This window comes from Notolepis coatsorum (assembly GCF_963971535.1).
Source record: "Notolepis coatsorum genome assembly, chromosome: 13".
Classification (NCBI taxonomy): Eukaryota; Metazoa; Chordata; class Actinopteri; order Aulopiformes; family Paralepididae; genus Notolepis; species Notolepis coatsorum.
This window is the reverse complement of record NC_140177.1, coordinates 10,600,508-10,613,711: the sequence shown is the minus strand read 5'-3', so window position 1 is coordinate 10,613,711 and position 13,204 is coordinate 10,600,508.

The window sequence follows — 13,204 nt, the reverse complement described above, 5'->3', positions numbered from 1 at the left end:
TTTGCCCCTAAAAAATATTCTTTGCCCCTAAATTTCTCATTTAGGGGCAAGTGTGCCCCTAGTGAAAAAGCTTAGCGTACAGCCCTGCCTCTAGGATGGAACCCAGGTATGTAATTTCATCTTTCCTTGTGACAATATTGTCACTCACTGTAACTGAGAAGCCGTCGGTCTTGCTGAGTTTGTTATTTGAACCGAAGAGAATGGACTCTGTTTTGCCCATGTGTAATGATAGGTTGTTATCAGCGAGCCATATGCAGATTTTGCCTAGTTCCGACTCAACTCAATTTACATGTTCGAAAAGGAGTAGGAAGAAGTACAGTACACTTATTTAATCCTACCCCTTTCCCACTACTATAATGAGTGCACTAATTTAAAACAAAATATATATATATATGCAAAAAAAATAAATTATTATGTAAAACATGAAAGAAATAAAATAGAAATGTAAACACCCGTGAATGTCAAGTCCCTTCCTCATCCCTGTACCTCGTGAACATCATTTCCTTATAAATCAGTTTGAATTGTCTCATATTTGGACATTGCTTTAGCACCACATTCAGACCTGACGTTACATTTTCCTGCTCGATACTAAATTAATTGATTGTTTTTGTTTAAAATCCAGACATCCAACCGGCGTTAGCAGGCTAGCTAGCTCAGAGTGTGGAGGGGTACAGCTGTGCTGAGCTAATGTTAATGTTAATCGTCCAAGGACCCTCATCTGAAAATCTATTTGTTATCACATAGGATTTAATCCAGAATTCCATAACTGTATACTGTAAGGGGAGAGAGAACTGGGAAGAGCAGAATGGTCATTCTTAGAATAGAATAGAAATACTTTATTCATCCCGAGGGAAATGTGGCACTACAGATCGCTCACAGTAAACGGTAAACATTTAGGTAGTCAAAAACAAAAGTCACGGATAAGAATAGAAATAAGACTAAGAATAAAATACGCTCTGGGATATACATTTTCTATGTTATGTATATACATTCTAATATAACACATACAGTCAAAATATACAGTAAGTGTACAGTAAAAAGTGTGGAATTGTACAGTGTCGATTTAAGAATAAAGTAAAATTCAAATAAAAAGCTAAATACTATTATTTTGTGTGTCATGTTTCCAAATAAGATTGGCCACAACAAAATGCTTTCTACTTCAATTTGTTGGTTAGAATAGAAGATTACCTCCGTTGAAACTTCACTGAGACTAAAAGTAAAAGACAGTCTTTTTGGTTTGGAGTGATGCGTGCCATCAACCGGAAACCTCTCGACAGGGTCGTTAAGATCAGCGGCAAGATAATTGGGAAGGACCAGGAGCCACTCAGCAGCATCCACGCAGGGAACAAATTTAACTTTTTGACTTACCAGCCACTTGGCTGGTAGATTTTTTAAAAGTACCAGCCGGGCAGATTTTTTACTAGCCAAAAATTATAAATAGCTTTTTAGTATATTGCCATGTGTTATTATTACATATAATACTCTCATATGCTATTTTCAATTAATATCATAAACAACATAAGGAATATTAGCATACTGTTGAGTGGACTGAAGGAATGAGTCAGCGTTAATAGTTTTAAATGCAAATAATTTATTGAAACATAGAAGTGAGGTCGGGACACACACACACTGTGTTTCAAGTCACCACCCCCGCATCATATTGTAGTCTGTCTTCAAACTTCCACTCCTCTCAAAAAAATGTATATTTGAATATCAACATTATCTGTCCATCCTCAGTAATCCTCAGTTTACTATAATATACTCCTGTCCTGAGTCCTGACTAGTGACTCCGTCGTCTTTCCAAACACACGCACAGGGAAGGGGAGAGTGACCCCCCCCCCATTTCCCTTTCCTCAGTGCTGTTTACTGTGGCTCTGCCTCGTCTGATCAGGATTAGGCATAATAAAATATATTGTTGGTTTCCTGTTGGTTGTCAGTTTGGCCATGGGTAGGTAGGGAATTTATTTTATTTTATTTTATTCTTTCCCAAGGGATTATTTTTTTTACACCACAGGTGCATGTACTCTGCCAGGATGTTTAATATCCATATATTGTTGCTTTTATAGTATTGAAGACATGGACAACTCCTTTTAAAACAGAACATTTATTTAAAGTGAAGTCTTCAATGTTAAACAGTGCCAGGCATGAAAGACTAAATGCAGTCATTGAAACTGCTCAGTTTTGCTTCCCAGGTCTGGCCACAACGTGCTTCTTCTGCCAGCTCCAATACAAACTTGGCAGCAGGGTTAAAACAGAACATTTATTTAAAGTGAATTATTCAATGTTAAACGGTGCCAGGCATGAAAATGAAACGTACTGTAATAATGTTCTGCCGTTGTGTGTGTCACTGTTAGCTGGGGGTGTGTTTCCGCCCGGGAGAGATAGGGGGTGGCACCGGAAGTTAGTTTGTTGTCGTGTAAGCATGCATAGATATATAGAACACTAGATAGCTTAAGGCGGAGTCACCAGCGTCGCTGAACCGCCGCCATTTTGCTCCAGTCAGCCTTGAGTGAGGGTTATCAGTAACTGAGCTGCCTGGAGCAAGATGGCCGCCCTACGACGACGTCGCTCTCCATTGGCCGGCAGCGCGGGCTATCTAGTGTTCTATATCTATGTAAGCATGTAGCTGTGTGTGATGACGAGCGAGGTATTCACCTGTATGTAACCGATATCAGGCAAATGTATACGTTGCTGTGCACGAAACAGCAAGTCGAAGGCAGACTGGCTTGTGGAGGGTACAGGTTCTGGCGCTGGAGCCTTGCACTTCAGTGCTAAGTACTTGAATTGAAATAAGCTTAACACGGCGCCGGCATGGGACCCAAGCTGGGTGGTGGTTGACAATACATCGTTGGCAATGTCTGTCCATTTGTCCGCTCTATCCACTTTTCCAGCTGCTGATATAAAGCAACAAGTGCACTGTTTTACCTCTAGGAGCACGTCTTCAAATGTTTTTGCACCCACTCTGACTATTTTAGGAGGCACACCGCACAAACAAACAATGGTTACGGTGCACACATCCATGTTGATACTGTAGCTCGCGGCCATTTGCTGGAGTCTGGCGCTCTCTACTGGAACAAAGGGCGCTCTACAAAATGCGTATTTTTTTCCGCCAATAGAAACTCTCATAAAATAAATTGGGTCGCACATAAATCTGCAGGGTCGGTCGGCAACCGGAAACCAACCATTATTTTTGTTAGGCCTTAGCTTGTTAGCTGACGTTAACGTTGTAGTGATTGGTACATAAACGTTAATTTCGGGCGATGTGGGCATAAAGGAATGGCGACGGTGCAAAGCATGTAGCTGCATTGGACTCGTTGTGAGAAGAAAAAAAACATCACAGACTTATTTCGCGCCTGTGGGCTAGGGGTGGGAATCACCAGTTTCATCATGATACGATACGATATCGATTCTTTGGACAACGATACGATATTTGCCGATATCACAAAGTCTCTCACGATACAATACGATACGATTAGATTCAGGTGCCTGCGATCGATATGAGATGATATCATATGCCCATTTAACACAATCAGTAACATTTAGATCAACAAAAAAAAAGGTAATGAAAATATCATTTGACATTTGTATTTTTGAGCTCTTCCAGACATTTAAAGGAAAATCAATCTATTGTTTTTAATACAAATAGACCTCCTGTTCACTGTAAAGTGCCACGTTTTTATATATTGAGCTTTAAACTTTAAGCTACATTTTTTGGAACTCAAAACTCACAACCTCCCTCTCCCAAACCGTTCCTACAACAATTTGTTGATGTTGCATGATCATGTATAGGCCTACATTTATTATGTATTATATTGTTTATGTTTAAATAACATTTAAACATCAAACTCCTCTGACCTCATCTGGTCTTTCCAAAGACGCGCGCACACACACACACAGAGAAAGGGAGAATGCTATGCTGTAACATCTACACACACGGAGCTACTGCTGTTGTTCTTGGGCGGATATGAGACTCGCCACAGGATTTTCAAAATAAGAGTATCGATATGAATCGATCTTATTACATCGCATCGATCCGATTCGATTGTTGATAATTACATCGATGTATCGATCTGGATCGATGTATCGTCCCACCCCTACTGTGGGCGCACTGCTGTGTTAACGCTGCTCTGTTTACAACGCTGCTCTGTTTTCAAGAAACAACACGGACTGGGCGGATATCATATGACTCGCGGAGTTGCTAGAGGGTTTTCAAAATAAGAGTATCATATTAACCTGAACGTTGCTAGCTGCCGGAGCCCAGATATTATGACTGAAGCTGCGCTTGGGGCGGCAATGAGACCCGCACAGGATTTTCAAAATAAGAGTATCGATATGAATTACACGCCAGCTGGCGGGCAGACTATTATTTTTAGACGCCAGATGGTAAATCTACACGCATTTGGCGATGGGCGCCCAGTTATTTTGTTCCCTGTCCACAAGAAACGCACAGTTAAAAAGGCCTCCCAAATAGTTGTAGATAACACACACCCATTACAAACTAATGCCCTCAGGCCGTCGATACAGAGCTTCATCACTAAACAAAAGGGGCTTAGGTAGCTTCGTGCCAACCTCCATAAGACTGCTGAACACCTAGGTCTGGTGGAGGCTGGACTGCCCCCCCCCCCCCCCCAAGGACTACTTAAAATAGACTCCCCCTTCCACCTGATGGACACATACTATTTACCTGTATTATTTATTATTTATAATAATATTTATTTATATACATACAGAACTGCTCCACATGGTTTTTAATAGTGATGCACCGATGTGAAAATTGTGGCCGATACCGATAACCGATATTAATATTGCTGTTCTGGCCGATACCGATATTTACCGATGTCGATATCTCTGTATAGAAAACACTTTTTTATGATAATCAAATAAAGAGCTATTTTCCAAAACGCTTTTTTTTTTTTTTTTTTTTTAATATATATACTTTTGTAACTTATTTTCAGAAATGACTATTTTGAAACTATTTAATTAAGGCCAAAACATGTCAAAAGATATTTTTTTTTATATATCTGCCCATATCGGCCCCATCTTGATATCGGACCGATACCGATGTGTAAAAAAACTGCCATATCGGCGGCCGATATATCGTGCATCACTAGTTTTTAATATATCATGCTTTAAGTACTGTAGTTTTAATGTAGTTGGTGTTTTTTTATATAGTGGTCTTTTTATTGTAGTTTTAACTATAGTGGTGAGTGTCTATGTATTGTGACTGTATGTTTGTCTTTCAACCACTGCACAAATGAAGTTCCGAAAGGAAAATAAAGTAATTTGAAGTTTTGATAATCTCTAAACGGTCTGTCTCTCGGAGCAAGATCAAATTAATGAAAGTTCACGGTATATAGAACGGACATTTATACACAGCAGCCAGGGGAGGAAACTAACTTTTTGGCTTACCAGCCAACTGGCGAGTATCTGATTTTTTTTACCAGCCAAACAGATTTTTTACCAGACAAAAAAATCGCTAATTGTGATAATTACTTCTTTGTATGTCAAGCCGTGTCAATGTTGTGTATGCATCTGGGTAGGCACACTGTGCCTTTAAGACAGCACGGTGGTCTTACGACAGTGCTGTGAAGTACCGTCAAGTGTTGTGGTAAAGTCAGTTGGGTTGGTGTGCTGTTGTGCACAGTGCACTGGTTGAGCTAGCCCCTTTCGTGACTGCGATGTGCAAGCCAGGGGCTTTTGAGCATGAAATAAAATGTCTAACCTTACGTCGTAGTCCGGTGCTTTTTTGGAAACATTATAGTCATAACAGATACACCTAGCTGGCTGCTTTGAGCACACGGGGCTAACGTTAGCTAGCAAGCAGCTATAGCTAAAACGCTAACTAGAAGCTAACTACTGTATACAGTTCCAGTAGACTAACATTACACCTCTGTGATTTAAATGTGTCCTTAGTAACTTATACTCGAGGGTTGTACTAGGGTTGGATGCAGTTCCCCGTTGGTCAGTCTGTCTGTTTTCCATCTTCTGCTGTGTTTAACGTTATCTGTTTGCGAGTGCTCCTGATGGCTAGCCTAGTACCGCGGGACTTTTATTATTATATGTCCGCGGGTTGGCCAGTACTGCGCAAACGTTTATTAAACATTATATGTCCGCGGGTGGTCTTGTGCAGTGCTCTCGTGGCACTGTCAACTAAAGCGAACACTCAGAAGACGCGCACCGTTTGCCAGTGCAGTGATTGCAGAATGTTTTATTTTTTTGTATACTCGCCAGCAGGGGAGGAAACTAACTTTTTGGCTTACCAGCCAACTGGCGGGTATCTGATTTTTTTTACCAGCCAAACGTAAAAAATACCAGCATTTGGCCAGTAAAGTGGCCTAATTTCCTCCCCTGACAGCAGCGCATCTCCGAAAAAAGCTGTGATAAACAAACAATATATTTTTTGAAACGTGAAATAGTAATCAAAACATTGGGCATCCGTATGATGCTTCCGTCAATTAATTATTCAATATCTGTTCAGTAAGCCTACAGTAGCCTATATACTTTTTTCATGTTTTGTTTACATTTAGTCATTTAGCTGACGCTTTTATCCAAAGCGACTTACAAGTTCTGTAACAAGTTATCAGGAAGAGGGCACAACTCTTATCAGCTGAGTAACAATGTTCAAGTGTTGCGTGTTACAGTGTAGGTTAGTTTATTAGGACAAGTGCATGACAGTAAGGTTAGTTAGGGTTAGATATTATTATTATTATTTTTGTATTCAGATAATGGTTGAAGAAGTGCGTCTTTAGTTGACGGCGAAAGATTGGACGGGTTTCGGCTGTCCTAACTGGGGGTGGGAATCACCAGTTTCATCACGATACGATACGATATCGATTCTTTGGACAACGATACGATATTATCCGATATCACACAGTCTGCCACGATACGATACGATTCAGGTGCCTGCGATCGATATGGGACGATATTATGTGCCCATTTAACACAACCAGTAACATTTAAATCAACAACAAAAAAGGCAATGGAAATATCATTTGACATTTTTATTTTTGAGCTCTTCCAGACATTTAAATGAAAAACAATATTGGTTTTAATACAAATAGACCTCCTGTTCACTGTTTTTGGTTCGTTTTTCTTTTTTTTCTATATTAATATCCTATTCACTGTCACAGAGCTGTATTAAGGTGCAGTACCGGCCAGATCCTGTTAGTTGGGCTATCCCGAGAATGCACCCTCCTTCCCAGGCCCCACTTCTCTCTGCCTATGGCTCTGGGTTAGCTTGTTAGCTTACGCTAATGTAACGTTATCTTTGATCTTTAACGTGACGTGGGCATAATGGAGTGACGAGGATTGCAAAGCAGGTTAGATGCATTGGACCCGTTGCAGAATAAAACAGCAGGGACATGTTTTGGGTCACAGAATAGGCACACTAGTCTTGCTCTAGTGACGGTCTAGACGATACTGCTGTGTGCTGTTGATGTTAAACGGAGTTTCACAACACTGGGCGCGGGGCGATGACGTCGCCGGATTTTCAAAATAAGAGTATCGCAATATGAATCGATCTTTTTACGTTGCATCGATCCTATTTGATTATTGATAATACCGTAATTCCTCTAATAGTAACCGGGTCTCAAATACAAGCCGGGTCTCTATTAATGGCCGGGTGCGCTCTTGAGCTAAGCAATTATAAGCCGGCCTCCTAATACAAGCCGGGTTACTAATATACTGAGCTGCATACTGAGCTAGTTACTTGATTTCACTTTGAAAACGTTGAAATGACCAGTGACCACCTGTAATTGCACTGTTTACTATTTCATACAGTACTTGGTTTCAATAAATGAACCCAGTACATTTTACTGGGTTCAAACTGACACAAAATGTTGATTTATTCATTATGATCCGTTTGAAAATTTGAAATATAGGCCTCCCTCTTATACAGGCCTCCTCCTAATACAAGCCTGGTACCCGCTACAGTTGAAACAAATACAAGCCGGGGTTACTATTAGAGGAATTACGGTAGCTACTTAAATCACAATAGTGTCAGTGATTAGCCTCGCCCTCTAGCTGTATCTATTGTGATCACCAGAGATCATCGTTAGAGAGCTGGTGTGTTTTGGGAAGCACAGTCCTTGTTCCTGACATGGCTCTTGAAGTGATCTTTGCACGTGTTTTTGCGGGTCCAGTCCCCACGGTATGTTGACAGAATTTGCAAAACACCTTATCGACTGAAGCATATAAGTCATAGGATATTGCTCTGCTCTGAATTTAGGGCTTATTGCGGAATTTCTTAGCTTCTTGACGACGTTAACACCGAAGCAGCCAGACGGCAGACGCTTGGTCACCGCTGTGTTGTGTGTAACACGCAGCGGTCCCCGTCTCCCCGGTCATGTTTGCTTTGCAACAAACGTTCCACCCAGGGACCGAAACTAGAGAGCGCCACCCGCCATTGGCGCTCAGTTTTTACGTTTGGCGCCTCCCACTGAGAGGTCTGACCGCCGTGTGGCGGGCAATCAAATAGTCATGTGAAAACCGAAAATCATGATCCAATTCTTTAGCGGAGTTCTCACTCGCTGTCTCAGCACAGACATGCAGCGCACTGCTGCTGCTGCTCCTACCCCTCCCCACCTGTTTCTGTATGCCTGCATGTAAACAGAGGCTATTGCCTCCGACAGTCTCTGTGACGTTAGTCTAGTCAGTGTGGGACCTTCGTGAGATAACGTTAGCTACCGTTACAAAATGACCCAGTCAACTATTCACTTAGTTTAATACATGAGGCATTGTGTAACGTTATCCAGCCGGCTAGCTACAGATAGCTCCTGACATCAATGTCCTACAACAACATGCATATTCGAGTCCCTGGCTTACATCGCATGAGTGAGGGCTGCTGAATAGGGCCCAGCTGTATAGGGCTGCAACTAATGACTAATTTGGTAGTCGACTAATCTGCCGATTATTTTTTCGATTAGTCGTCTAATCGAAAACCAATGTAAACAACAACAAAACAAAACAATTTTTTTTTTTTTTTTTTTTTTTTAAATTACCTATCTTTGTGAAAGTGGCTTCTCAGCTCTGGTCCAGCTGAAGACAGAGCAGAGGAACAGATTGGACATTGAGCATGACCTCAGAGTTGCTTGTCTACCATCACCCCAGACTTTGAGACTCTTGTCAGGACCAAACAACAACATCATAACATGATGATCCCATAGCAAATTAAAATAATTACTCATGAAACATTTGAATTTGGATCTTTAAGCGACTTTAAATGAAAATGTATTTGAAGAACAATACAGCAATCACTCATAACAAGATAAATAAATTAAATAATACAAATTAAAGTGGAAGTGTACTTTAAATAACTTTTGTTTGCTGTGTGTGAGAGGAGTCCGTGTGTATGTGTGTGTGTCTTACTCTGATCGCTGTGTGAGTGAAAGGTGTGTACTGTGTAATTTGTGTATGTGTGTGTGTCTTACTCTGATCGCTGTGTGTGAGTGAGAGGAGTGTGAATGTGTGTGTGTCTTACTCTGATCGCTGTGTGTGAGAGAGAGGAGTGTGAATGTGTGTGTGTCTTACTCTGATCGCTGTGTGTGAGTGAGAGGAGTGTGTATGCGTGTGTGTCTTACTCTGATCGCTGTGTGTGAGTGAGAGGAGTGTGTATGTGTGTGTCTTACTCTGATCGCTGTGTGTGAGTGAGAGGAGTGCGTGTGTAATGTATTGTGTGTCTAGTCTGATCATCATCTCCTGCAGGGGAACAATGTTTTCAATGTCCAAAATTTGCTATGGGATCATCATGTTATGATGTTGTCTGGAACCCTGAGAAGCCACTCTCACAAAGATAGGTAGTGCAAAAAAAAAATAAAAAATTAAATAAAGTTTTTTTCTTTTTTTTCTTTTTTTAATGACTAATCGACGCAACAATTTCTCGTCAACGATTTTTTATAATCGACGTCGTCGATTATGTCGACTAATCGTTGCAGCCCTACAGCTGTAGCTCAGGAGAATCCTTTTGCATGCTGAATGTAGCGTTTAGGGTCCAGCTGCAGCGCCGGAGAATCCTTGCTGGAGCTGGAGGCCACTCGAGTATACACACAGACAGTGGAGCTGTTTGCAGACAGCGAGGTGGCGATGTCTCGCAGATAACACAATCACAAGTATGATTATATAATATATATATTTTATTAAAAAAAGAATTATATAAAATAATAATACATTTTTTTTTATCAAAAAAAAGTTGGCAGGTAAGAAATATGCTTGGCGGGTAGATTCTTCCCATCTACCCGCGACTGGCCGGTGAGTCAAAAAGTTAATTTCGCTCCCTGGTTCCACCCAAAAACGGAATTTCAGTCCAGATTAGGCCAAATTCTGCAATATTCCACGTTTTGTAGTTGATTCCATTTTTATTGGTAAATTCCGTGATTCCGTCCGCGATTCCGTGAACGCGGATTTCATATGGCTCTAGTCGAGGGCCTTGAAGCAGATTCGTGCCGCAATGGGGAGTCAGTGCAGGTCCCTAAGAAGTGGGGTGACATGGGCCGACTTCGGTAGGTTTGAGATGAGGCGGGCCTCTGCGTTCTGAATGAGTTGAAGAGGCTTGGTGGCAGTGGCCGGGAGGCCAGCGAGCAGTGCGTTGCAGTAGTCGAGGCGGGAGATGACTGTTGATTGGACGAGGAGTTTGGTGGCTTCTTTTGTCAGGAAGGGGCGGATCCTTCTGACGTTGCTCAGGAGGAATCTGCAGGTTCTGGTTGTCGCTGCGATGTGAGCACAGAAGTTCAACTGGTTGTCGAGGACAACACCAAAGGCATTAGTTTTGTGGCATTAACGTTATAGTTACACGTTCAATAACATCAGCATATTTACCCGACCATATAGCATTGTTGTTGGTCATTCATATCTCAGTTCCTTCCTTTGCTCAGAGCCCGTACTGAATTGTACCCATTCTGCAATCTGTTAATAAAGTTTTCAATCAGACAAATGTATAGAAAAGCTTTTATTATAACATTCGTTGCAGTAAAATCATCATGCCTCGTTTGGTACTCTTGCGGAGCGCTGGTAGTCTACTCGTGGCCGGCGGGGAGCTAACGTTATTAGCTACAGTATGTTTGTTATTGATTCTCTCGTGTAAATCAATGGCGGACTTCCTCGAAGTAAAAAACGAATAAGCGCCTGCCAATTGGTGGTAAGAACAGCAGAGGCGGGTGCAAGCGGTGTGACGTAATTGGCAGAATTGACTGTCAATCAAAATTGTTCTGTTGCAGTCTACCTGCATTGCTTTGGTTGAGATAGATAGTGCTCTCTTATTAAAACTCATAAACAAATCTTGAGCAAGACAAGTTAGTCTGTTAGGTTATGAAAGCCAGTGAGTATTGTATGACTTACTTGAAGTAAGTAAAGAGGCCTATGTTCATATCGGTGAGCACAATTTGTAACACAAAAAGAGAGACGTGTAGCCTATTTATTTTATTTATTCATTTTATTATTATTATTTTATTTGTTGCCATGCCTAAAATAATAGTCAAGCATGGGGCTAAAACATTTTCATAAACAATAATATAATCTTTTGTTATATGGTTATAATAAAAGCTTTTCTATACATTTGTCTGATTGATTGATTGATTGAACACTTTATTAACAGATTGCAGAATGGGTACAATACAGTACAGCTCAATACAACAACAGTGGACTGGAGGATGAAGACCAGAAAAAGACTTTGGGCTTTTTTACATAAGGGTCCTCTATTTTCAATTAATCAAAACATTTAGATACATACAAATATACAGTAGTTTCATAAAAAAAAATTATATTTTTTTTGGCCCCAAGTATCGGTTTCGGCCGATTGTGTTAGTTGAACTATCGGTATCGGCGGCAAATGTTAATATCGGTGCATCCCTAGTCACAGCTGCATTCTGGACTGATGGAAAGGTGGGTCAGGGCCCAGGGGGGAGGATTTGGCCGCAGGTGGAGCAGTTCTGTTTTGCTTCTAGTTTGAGGTGGTTGGTCGTCATCCAGGCGGAGATGTCAGACAGACGGGCCGAGATCCGCTCGGAGACGTGGATATCTGAGGGAGGGAAGGAGAGGAAGAGTTGAGTATCATCGGCATAACAATGATACGAGAAGCCATGAGACGTGATAATGTTACCCAGTGATTTAGTGTAGAGGTAGAAGAGAAGGGGTCCTAGGACTAAGCCCTGGGGGACACCCTTCCGCAGGGGGCGGGTGGCCGACAGGGTCCCTCTCCATGACACTTGGTAGGAGCGATCATTGAGGTATGATGTCAGCCATGTCAGCGCAGAGCCAACCACTCCCATTCCTGCGAGGGCAGCGAGGAGGATCTGATGGTTGACTGTGTCGAAGGCTGCAGATAGATCTAGGAGAATCAGGACAGAGGAGAGGCCTTTCGCTTTTGCTAAGTGAAGTGCCTCTGTGACCGCAATGAGGGCCGTTTCTGTGGAGTGGCCAGTCCTGAATCCTGACTGGTTAGGGTCTAGGAGGTAATTCTGTAAGAGATAAGCAGTAAGTTGGTTGGATACAGCACGTTCAAGTGTTTTAGAAAGGAAGGAGAGAAGAGACAGGACGATAGTTGCCTATGACGGTGGGGTTCAGGGTTGGTTTTTTATGAGCAGCGTGACTGGCTTGTTTTAGGGAGGTGGGGACTACCCCCGAGTTGAGTGAGGAGTTGATGGTTGCAGTTAGGAATGGGAGGATGGGGCGGTTAGGTGGCCGAGCGGAGATTGCGTTCGTCACCAGCCCCGGAGCTGTGAGCTGGATTCGCCTGTTCGAATCCAGCTCACAGCTCCGGGGTTGTCACCAGCTTGGCTGGCCGTCTGCACTAATACAATTGGCTGTATTAGAGGGTGGGAGAAGCTGGCGGGGTGGGTCCGGGTCGTTGTAAACAGCGACTCCTACAGTTCGGTTGGGGCGCCTGCTAAGCGCGGATAGGACTCGAGGGGGATAGTGTGGTCCTCCCACACGCTACGCCCTCTCGATGAGAATCCGCGCTGCCAGGTGAAAAGAAGCGGTGATTGGCTGGACGTGTGTCGGAGGAAGCACGTGGTAGCCTCCACTCTCCCAGATGATCTGACTGTGGGGGGTAAGTGCGCAGCGACCAGGAAGAGACTGGGAATTGGCATACGACTAACATTGGGATGGGAGAAAATCGGAGGAAAATGGAGGGGGAAAAAGACCAATAAAAAAAAAAAAGGAATGGGAGGATGTCCGGTGCTATGGTCTGGAGGAGTGCGGAGGGTAACTG